Source organism: Macrotis lagotis, chromosome 1, assembly GCF_037893015.1.
Source record: "Macrotis lagotis isolate mMagLag1 chromosome 1, bilby.v1.9.chrom.fasta, whole genome shotgun sequence".
NCBI lineage: Eukaryota > Metazoa > Chordata > Mammalia > Peramelemorphia > Peramelidae > Macrotis > Macrotis lagotis.
Window position 1 is genome coordinate 890007239 of NC_133658.1, and position 11606 is coordinate 890018844.

At 38.3% G+C, this 11606-nt stretch overlaps 1 pseudogene; it reads left to right on the plus strand.

The window, feature by feature from the left end:
- The first annotated feature begins 681 nt into the window (after positions 1–681).
- Positions 682–1096, plus strand: LOC141491382 (prefoldin subunit 1 pseudogene; annotated as a pseudogene).
- The last annotated feature ends 10510 nt before the right edge of the window (positions 1097–11606 follow it).

The window sequence follows — 11606 nt, forward strand, 5'->3', positions numbered from 1 at the left end:
TAATTCCTCACACTGAAAATGCCTGATATGTAAGCATGTTTATCAAAAATATGTATGTACAATGCTAACCTGACTGCTGTTGTGGGAAAGGGGGTGGGAAGGGAAGGTGGAAGGAAATTTTGTAACTTAAAAGTAGACATATGACTGGGAAAAAATAATTAATTAATTAAAAATTTAAAAAAAGAAGCTATAGCATGTGCAGCAGCTTCATCCCAGTAAACCAATTCAGCAACTGGGTTAAACCAGGTTGAGGCTAACTCAACCTCAAGCCTATTGGTAAGTTGGCAATGTTTACCCCAAGCATATGAAAACTTTCTCTCAGGAAGAATGGGAGTTTCTGTCCTAATGGCTATGAAGGGGGCTGAAACATATGTTTTAGAACCTTTAGCTCTTGGTCAGATATCAAAGACTCCAAGGTCATCCACGGCATCCTAGGATATACCCAGATGCTTGACTTTTGTCTTGTTTCCAGTGGACTTCAATGATTCAGGAAAATAGAATGAAATTGATGACTTTGTGCTAATCTGCCTTACTTAAATCCAATTCACACTCAAATAAGGTACCACCCTTTGAGTTCATTGTTTTTCCAAAAGAAATTACAAGCAACAATAGCATTATGTCAGAAACTACAGCTGTTATTTATATAAAAAAGAGCTATTGAGGTACAGAGTTTGAACCAAGATGGCTGCTCCCATGGAACTGGAATTGAAGAAGCCTTTCACATAACTACAGGCCAAAGTTATTGATACTCAGCAGAAAGCGAAGCTTGAAGATATCCAGATTGAACAACTCAATAGAACAAAAAAGCATGCACATCTTATAGATACAGAAATTATGACTTTGGTAGATGAAACTCAAATGTATGAAGGTGTAGGGAGAATGCTTATTCTTCAATCCAAGGAAGTAATTCACAACCAACTGTTAGAGAAACAGAAGACAGCAGAAGAAAAAATTAAGGAACTGGAACAGAGAAAATCCTATCTCGAGTACAGTGTGAAGGATGCAGAGGACAACATTCGGGAAATGCTGATGGCCAGAAGGGCACAGTAAAAAGTACCATGAAAAACTCTTTTTTCTACCCCCTTCCTCTACTCCCATTGAGTGGGGCAGACCAGTAGTTACTGATGTGTTTTAACCTAGAGGACATTTTGGAAACTCTGCTTTTATTTGGACTTTTTTTGCCTTTACTGCATCTCTGGCTGAGCCAATTGCATATCCTTCACCTGGGATTTGATCATGATCTGCTGGGGGTGAGAGGAGAAGGAGAGTTCTAGGCAAAGGAGGTACCCCACCCTGCCCAGTAACTCCAATGTTACCATTTTTGTTATACAAATAAAAAGTATACATCCCCTTTAAAAAGAAAAGAGCTATTTCTGTTCTATTTGACTGTTCTTAATCCCATTTGAATTTTTTTTAAATTTATGTTTAAGCAATTGGGGTAAAGGAACTTACCCAAGTTCACACAGCTAGGTAATTATTATGTGTCTGAGATTGGATTTGAACTCAGGTCCTCCTGACTCCAGGGTCAGTGCTCTATCTACTATGCCACCTAACTGCCCTCTCAATTGAGATTTTCTTTTCAGAGATACTAGAACCAGTTTGCTATTTTCTTCTCTTGCTCATTTTATAGATGAGGAAACTGAGACAAACAAGATGAAATGACATAGCCAGGGTCACACAGCTAGGAAATGTCTGAGGCTTCATTTTAAGTCAGATCATTCTAACTCTAGATTCAGTTCTCTACCCATTGTCCTACCAAATTACCCAATGAAGGAGTCAAAATTTAAATAACTATGTATAAACAAGATGCATACAGAACAGACTGGAGATGGCCAATAGGAGGAAGATTAAGATTAAGGTGGTCTGGAAAAGGTTTTTTTGTGTAAGGTAGGATTTGAAGGATGACACTTACCACCAGAACAACAAAAACAACACATGAGCACACACACACACACACACACACACACACACACACACACACATACACAAACAATTACACTTAACCCATGCACAGGATCTATCCATAACATACAAAAAATATTTGACAGTAGAAATTCTGTTTTTAAACTTGTGGAATGGTTAGAATTGAATATAATTAATATTACCCTATGAAAATTTGTTTTGGATTCCTGTCTCTATTTTGAAGATTTCTTAAATAGGGTTATAACATTAGTTAAAGAAATTGGGGGTGGAGAGAGGAGTGAGGGGAAAGAAAGACAGACAGAGACAAAGACAGAGAAACAGAGATAGACAGAAACAGAGACAGAGAGAGAGAGAGAGAGAGAGAGAGAGAGAGAGAGAGAGAGGCCGAGAGAGAGAGAGATAGCATCAGAGACAGAGTAGTAGAGGGAGAGATGGGGTAAATTGTGGTTGTATTCAAATAGGTTTGGATTCATTTTGATTATCAAAAAAAATCAGAAAAAGAAGAAATGGACATATTTAGGCTTGATATAAAGTTAAACAAATCTACCTAAGAATTGGAGCTCTCCGAAGGTCTAGACTGAGCTGCCCCAGAACGGGGTAGGTTCCCATTTGCCTATCTTTAAGCAAAGCCTGATGATCAGCTATTCTAGGGTCTATAAAGGAAATCTCTTGTCTGGTTTGGACTGTGAGATCTCGGGTACCTCCTGCTTCTAAGAGTGTAGAATCAGCATTTCTCTGGGAGTTTCCATCCCACAGGTTCCTGCCAGGTGGTGTTTTGTGTGTGTGTGTGTGTGTGTGTGTGTGTGTGTGTGTGTGTGTGTGTGTGAGCTGGGGAGGTGGGGGGAAGTGGAGAAGGGAGCAGGGAGGGTTGTGTGAATTCTGGTGATTTATTTTGTACTTGAATTGTTCTTCTTCAGTAAAAACGGTGAAGATAATTAATTAGTCTTCAGTAATTAGAGAAATGCTTAGATTTCCTTTTGGCATGTGATTAAAATTTGAATTAGTACATTCAGAGGGAAGTGGCCTACTTTCCTCTCTGGAAGCCAGTTATGACCTCACCCAAGGATGTCTCCCCAAACCTTCCCACGAATCCATTACTCTTCAAGGTCAGATGTGTGGGAATTTCTTTGCGATGACCTTCTCCTTTTACCCAGCTATGAGAGTATATGAGGTTGATTTTTGGCTCTTTGTTCCCAGCTGACTCAGCAAGGGAGGAGTAGATAACCCAGCACCATTATCAACATCTTCGTGATTAATGTAAGAAGCAAGATAGACAGACTATTTTCTGTAACTGGGCTAAGAGATCTAGCTTTTTTATTTCTTGTTTAATGATGCCTTTAAAAAAATACCAGTGTCATTTTTTGACACGCCTTCCCTTTTCTCTGTTGATATCTCCTGTGATGAGGAAAAAAAGCTTAGCCACATCAGCTTATACAGGAACCGCATCTTATGGGAAAATTACTACAGGTAAAATCGTCTCTAGGTGGATAGAGCACTAGGTCTGAGTCAGCAACTTATCTTCTTAAGTTCAAATCAGTCCTCCCAGAGTCATTGACTGACTGTGTGACCTTGGACAAGTCATTTTTAACCTCTTCATCTATTTTCTCATCTATCAAATGAACTGAAGAAGGGGAAGTTAGGTGGTGCAGTGGACAGAGCACTGGCCCTGGAGTCGGGAGGACTTGAGTTCAAATCCAGCCTCAGATACTTAATAATTACCTAACAATGCACCCTTTGGCAAGTCACTTAGTCCCATTGCCTTGCAAAAAACAAAAAACAAAACAAATAAACTGGAGCAGGAAGCCACAAACCACTCTAGTATCTTTTCCAAGAAAACTCTAAATAGAAGCATGAAGAATTGGACACGACTGAAAAACAAGAGTGATGACAGCTATGACCCTCCTTACATTTTCCATCCCTTGCTCATAATTACATGGCTAATAAGTGGTAGAAACAGGATTTGCCTCAGTATCTTTCTGATTCTTAGTTTTCTACCATATTCACTAAGCAGTAACAGATTGGGAACATCTGACTCCTGTCATCCCGCTTACCCCCCACTTCAGTCAGTGAGTCAAAAAGCATTGATTACGCCAGTGCCTGAAAATGGAAAGGCAGAGAGAATATGATTTTTACCATCTTGTTTGAGAGAAATACATGTTTATTTTATTTATTCACACACATAATTTATTTATTGATTACATATTTATTATGTAAATAATTAAATACACATAATATACATAAAAATAGGAAGCACTACACTCATTTATAGAAGGAAATGATATTGGAGATTTCTACAGTAGGGTAATAGCATCATTTGAAGGAAATAGGAGTTTTGAGACAGAGAAACAGAGACAGTCAAGAGACAGAGACAAAGACCACACACACACACACACACACACACACACACACACACACACACACACAGACACACAGAAACACACTGAAAGATAATGCGAGCCAGTTATAGACAGACAGAGAGAAAAGAAGGGAAGAGAGAGAGAGAGAGAGAGAGAGAGAGAGAGAGAGAGAGAGAGAGAGAGAGAGAGAGAGAGAATAGTTTCTCTTTGCTGCAAGAGAGATTATCAGTAGAGAAAAGGAATGGAATGTCAGAATATGACTAAGGTATTTTTTGAATCATGGTTTAAAAAAAAGAATTAGGAGAAGGCTGTAACAGCTGAGGATGGGGGAGAAGAGACCAAAAGAAACTTACTGCAGAACAAAGGCATTTATTAAGGGTCTACTATTTGCCAGCTAAGGGCAGCTAGATAGTGGCAGTGGATCTAAGAACACTGACCTTGGAGTCAGGAAGATGGGAGTTTGAATTGAGCTTTGGTCACTTGACACTTAATAGTTGTGTGACCTTGAGCAAGTCACTTAACCCTGACTGTCTCCCATCCAGGGCCATCTCCAGTGATCCTGACTCATATCTGACCACTTGGTGACTTAGCACAGCACCTCTCACTCAAATCTAATTCATGTGCTTGTCATAGAATCACCTCCCTAATGCCATGCTCTTCTTTGAGAAGGAAGGACAAACATTATTATGCTTAAAATCTATTTGTACAGTTAAAATACAAACAAACAAAAAAGAGGTGAATGCCGCTTAGAAGGGAGGGAATGCTGGCAAATATTTAACATGCAGGACCCCAATTTAATCTGCATTGTTAACATTTTCCCTTTTTAAAAAGTCTAGAAAATTAACTAAACAATAAATCTAATCTTAGAATATTTACTGATTTCTGAAGAGCACAGAATGAACTGACTCCCAGATATCCCTAAATATGTGATACTTAGAGAGCAGATAGAAAGTAACCATAAAAAGGGAGATACAGAAGAGCAGGAGGTCAGAGAAGGCCTCTGTAAGCAGAGAATTGAAAAAAATTTTGACAAAGGACATTGGTGGAAAGATTGGCGTCCCCAGATCTTCTCTGATATCTCAGCTAAGACAAACAGATGTGATATCATATCAACTTGAGAAATATATATTTTCTCTATAATTGAACTGATTGATACTATTATTAGATTGTACAACAAATGCCCATAGAAAATATTACTCTAAGTTGGACTTTCAAATGCTCATGTTGTCTAAGAGACATTCTGGTTTAGGGGGGTAATGTTCCCAACCATTGTTCAAATCTTAATTCTCCTGCTTAATAAAGTTGTGTAACCTTGGACAAGTTAGTTAACCTATCTGAGACTTAATTCCATTAATTATCCATTGGAATATTTATAGTCACATTACTTACTGACCATGATGTTGGGTGTGTGTGTGTGTGGGGGGGGGTATTCATTAGATGTCAGGCATCATATATAAATCTCTCTCTCTCTCTCTCTCTCTCTCTCTCTCTCTCTCTCTCTCTCTCTCTCTCTAGCTATCTCTATCTCTATGTATTTCTATATCTATATCTATATACACATTTATATAGACAAAATGACTTTCTACTTTAGTCCATAAAATCCCAGGGGCATAGTAATGAAATGGAGTTTGCAGTTCAGATCAGCTCTCATAATTTACAGATAACAACAAGAGGTAGCACATTAAGGTATGTCTTAAACTCTTCCCATGCCTGGAATGCCCTCTCTCCTCGTGTCTGCCTACTGGCTTCTTTTTGGTCCCAACTAAAATCCCATCTTTTATGGGAAGTCTTTCCCAATTCCTCAGTTCTAGTGCCTTTCCTCTCTTCCTAATTTACCTTTGTTTGAATGGGTTTGTTTAAATTTCTTGCTTGTCTCTCATTCTAGACTGTGAGCTATTGAAGGAGAGGGAATTGTCTTTTCCCTGGTACATAACAAATGTCTGATAAATGTTATTGACTTCCTGTGGATAGAGTGGATAGAGCACCTGCTCTAGAGTCAAAAGGACCTGAATTCAAATGCAGCCTCAGATACTTGCTATTTACTAACTGTATGACCTTGGGCAAGTCACTTAACCCCAAGTGGCTAACATTCAGGATCATCTCCAGTCATCTTGATGCATATCTGGCCACTGGACCCAGATGGCTCTGGAGGAGAAAGTGGGGTTGGTGACTTACAACAGCTCCCCCTCACTCAAATCCAATTCATGTGCTTGTCATGGTATCACCTCCCTGATGTCTTGGTCTTCTTCGAGAAGGAAAGAAAAACAAAAACTATTTGACCAAATTTAGATTTCTCTATATACATTTCTCATTTAAACCTTATTTTTGTTGCTGTGATGCTGAACTTGCTGCTCCCTGATATGGATGAGTACACTGAGACTCAAAAATTTTAAATGGCTTGCTAACAAAATTAGCTATTAGGTGTTAAGATGTAGGATCATGGGTAATAGATTTTGAAGTAGAGGAGATGACTTTAATTCATAGGGGGGCAAAAAAAAGAAACTTTCTTCGTGATTCCAGGCTTATGATGAGGGAATACAACTTTAATACAATAAGTGATGAGCTCATTGACTAGAAAACTTGGGTAGACATAGGCAAAATAATGAAGAACAAAATGAGCAGAACCAAGAGGACACTGTATACAGTAATAACAATATTGTTTAAAGAACAACTTTAAGTGACTAAGTCATTTTGACTATTACACATGCTCAAATTAACTGCAAAAGACCTATGAAAGATAATTCTATCATAGAATAATTTTACATATATGTGTGAATGTGTATATCAATATGTCTAATGGTAGCTATCTCTAGGGTGGAGCATGGAGAAGGGTTCAAGGAAGAAAAGAAATATAAATGATAGTTTTATTATCTGTTATGGAAATAGTTGTTTTATTTTTATTTCAAAATTATAAATAAATTATAAATTATAAATGAAATAAATGAAATTTTAAGAGGCATACAATTGAAACAGTCAGTTGCTTAGGGGAGAAATTGAGACATCTGTTAGTAAAAAAACAGGCTGTTGCAGCACTTATAGGTCCATAAAAGGATGCAGAATCCTGAGGTAGATAAAGATCACAGAGAAGATGGAGGCATTTTCACATTGGAATCATTCTGGTTATGTTGCTACCTAAGGATCAAATGAGATAATCAAAAGTGTTTTTTATAGAGCATATATTTATATATTTATAGACACTATATAAATGCTAACTATTATCTTTCTGAATACTAAAATGTTGAGATATCATTTTGACAGGTTCATGATACCTCTTGTATTTTCTAGGTGATTCATTCCACTTAGCCAGGATATATCTGAAACTGATACTCTACCACAAGTAGAAGGAATTTAACCCAAATGGTATCATGTGATTAAAAGTCTCATGGTGGAGGAACAAGTGAGGTCTTTGGTACTTAAAAGCTTTAAACATCTCTTGTAGTCTTTCTTATGACTAGAACCATAGGCTTTAATATTTAATTATCAAGAATGGTTGAGTTTAAGTAGGATTCTACCAGAGGGTGGGTTGATATGAGCCCTACTCTCCACATCTTCCACAAGAACAATGACCTCAGTCATTTTTTGAGATTCTTGGATCTCTGTCCACCTGATATAAGGTGTTTTATAACCCAGAATTCATACCTCTCACCTGGACATTTGTTCCAGATATAATTTTTTAGGTATGGGTTCCTGAAAGACCTCCAAGGAAAGATAAACTTGTAGAATATTAGATATTGCAAGTGATCTTAGTAGTCATGTTTAATTCTTTGACTTCCTTCAACACTTAGCTTAAACTTCATCTTCTTCTGCAGGAGATCTTTCTTTATTTTATTATTTTTTTTGTTTTTTGCAAGGCAAAGGGGTTAAGTGACTTGCTCAAGGTCACACAGATAGGTAATTATCAAATTTCTGAGGCCGGATTTGAACTCAGGTCCTCCTGACTCCAAGGTCAGTGCTCTATCCACTGGACAACCTAGCTGCCCCTGCAGGAGTTCTTTACAGGACTCACCACTACCCCTAATAGCTACCTCCAAGATTATCTTCCCTCGTCCAGAATTCAGTATGTACTTATTTATATGCATTATCATCTGCCACAAGAGATGTTTCTCCAAGGGTAGGGACTGTTTGTTTTTTTTTTTTTACTTTTTGTATTTGGCCCCAATACTTTTTTGTATTTAGGACAACCTGCCTAAGAAGAAGAAATCACCTGTACAAAGACAGGTAGGTAGGAGTTGACAGCCTGGTATAGACAAACTTTCTGAAGTCATTTCCAGAGGTGAGATTTTGTGACTCTGGCAAACTGAGGACGTTCATAGAGGGTAAGTCACACACCTAAGGTTTCAAAGGTGGAGAGCAGCAGAGTTATTTGGAAAACTCAAATACCCTTTCCATTGCATTACGTTGACTTACATGAAAATGACTAAATTGATTTTTCTCCCCCTTCCTCATTAATGTCCCAAATCAGTAAGTCTTTGAAATAAGGATTTACCCTTGAATTCCCAAGGTCTTCCATGCACAGATGGGGAGGAAGTGCCTTTCTCCTTGAAACTATTACTTCCTGAGCTCTCATTCCTTTGATATTTCAGGTTTCTGTTGCTCTCTTGCCTTTGGAATTCATGGGGCTTTACTTCCAAGCTTGAATGGACTGCAAGTCTGACCTCCCTCACCCTGAGATAACTGTGGCTTGCCTATTCCATTTCTTAAAATAAAATGATTTGTTCTGCCTTGTTAGTCTCAGAGGGAAAAAAGTGTGGGGAAAATGAAAAAAAGAGATGCAACATTCATGCAAAATAGGATCAGATTTGAAATGAATGAACAGAGAGGAAGAGCGGTGCTATTCAGGTTGTGCCTTAACTTGGTAGAGTTGCGGATCTGGAATCAGGATGATGTTGAGTTCCAATCTGGCCTCAAACTATTACTAGCTGTGTGACCAGGGCAAGTCAGTTATTCTGTTTGCCTTGGTTGCCTTAATTGTAAAATGAGTTGGAGAAGGACTCTTCATTTGCCAAGAAAACCCTAAATGGGATCAGAGCAGCTAGATGGCACAGTAGATAGAATACTGACCTTGGAGTCAGGAGAATGAGAGTTCAAAACCAGCCTCAGACGATTGGTACTAGCTGTGTGACCTTGGGAAAGTCACTTCACCCTGATTGCCTTACATCCAGGACCATCTCCAGTCATCCTGATGCATATCTGGCTATTGGACCCAGATGGCTCTGGAGGAGAAAATGAGACTGGTGACTTAGAATAGGCCCCCTCACTCAGATCCAATTTGTGTGCTTGTCAGAGCATTACCTCCTTGATGTCTGCTCTTCTTCAAGAATCATCATCAAATGGGACCAGGAAGATTTCACAAAACTGAAAAACTAATGAATCAACAACAGCATTCAGGTTGAAGTTGAATTTTAACCCCATGAGGTCTGATGGTAAAATTAGACCCAATTTAGATGTTGCTGCTTTTTGTCATCCAACTTCCTTTATAATCTAAGTTATGACGGGTCCTGGCAGAAAACCTCCGCAGAGGATGCTAAGATGATCAGAAAAATGTTGCTTTTGTTCAGTTGTGTTCAACACTTTGTGACCCCCCCCAAGAAACATACTGTCCATGGGGTTTTCTTGCAATGGAGACCAGAGTGATTTCTTGTTTCCTTGTCCAGTGGATTGAGACAAATGGAAGTTTGCTACTTCCTCAGAAAGATACAGGAGAACAATTGTTCAAGAATCAATACTATCAGTATACCCCCACATTGTTCAATGTATTGAGTCAGCCTGGGGGAATAGAAAGAAAAAGGACTTGTGAATCAGAGATCCTGGCTTCAAATACTCCTTGTGATACTTCCAACTTGTATGACATTTCATAAATCATTTAAATTCCTTGGTCCTCAGCTTTTTTAATTCATAGATGAAAGGTTTATATTTGATGGCTTCTGTTGCCCTGTTTTAATCTAAATACAGTATCCTAAGGGAAAATCAATGTTATAGACCAGATAAATCACTGTCTTCCCTGGGAGAGAGAGAAGGGATATGTAGCTAAAGACAGGGGGAATGGCTGGTGAATATCCCTTCTCTTCAAAGGAATTATACCAAATCCTCTCTTTAAGCTTAGCTGAGCTGCTTATTTTTGTAGTATTCAAGGGCATCTGAGATTTACTTACCCCAACCTGGAGTAGCCAACTCACTTCTGTCTACCTCTCGATAAAAATCCAAGTATGTTGTACATATGGTCATTAACAAGTCAGTCAGTTAGCCAATGGGTTTCTCAAACATTTATGAAGGGTCCATCGTTGTGCTGAGTCTTAGGAATACAAAGCAAAGGAAAACAGCAGCAATAAGAAGAACTAGAACAACCCAAGTGCCCTGCCTTCAAGGAGCTTATTATATTCTAATGGGAGGGACAACATACCAGTAACTATGTACTGGTTTTCTGGGATAATCTAATTAAGAAATATGAAGAACTGACAAATTTACTGTATAAAGTCACCTTTCTACAGCAGTTCCCAAAAAACTAGATGATGGGGAAAAATAATATCCTTTTAGATCCATTTTATGTACCTTTTATTAGGAAGTTTTGAAAAGCACAGATGGATCTGAGATCTCATCAATGTGGACATTCCTTTCAGCAGCACAGATCATAGCCCATATAGGCCTTCTACACAATTATTGTTGATGGCCTACTGCCATGTTCCTTCTAGTAAGGTCCATCCCATATCTTGGTGTCTTTCCTGTCTTTCATTTGACACATCAGTGTTGGCTATCTATCAGTCACCCTGAATCTCACTGAGTCACTGTCCATTTTTTCCCCACTCTTTCATTTCTTTAAAGGCATTTTTTAGGTTTTATTTTGCAAGGCAAATGGGGTTAAGTGGCTTGCCCAAGGCCACACAGCTAGGTAATTATTAAGTGTCTGAGACTGGATTTGAACCCAGGTACTCCTGACTCCAAGGCTGGTGCTTTATCCACTGCACCACCTAGCTGCCCCTAAAGGCATTTTTTTACATCAAGTCTCCTTCTTGAGTCTTTGTTATTAATGAAAAGTCGTCTGCCCATATCTGTCACATGACTCTGCATTGCTCTTTAGGTGATGTTCAATTTCAATTCTTCAGGAATTATTATATTCTATTATTCACAAGATGAACTTGATAATATTTTAATAGAGAAGAAACAACTTTTTACTGTTGTTAATGGAATTGTTTTTGTAATAGTATATTTGCAGAAAGATGCCTGACTAGGTAGAGCAAAATAATGCCATAATAAAAACGATGATACAAAGTTCAAAAAGAATAAAATGAGGACAGAGATATAATGTATAATTAAAATGATGCTGATTTT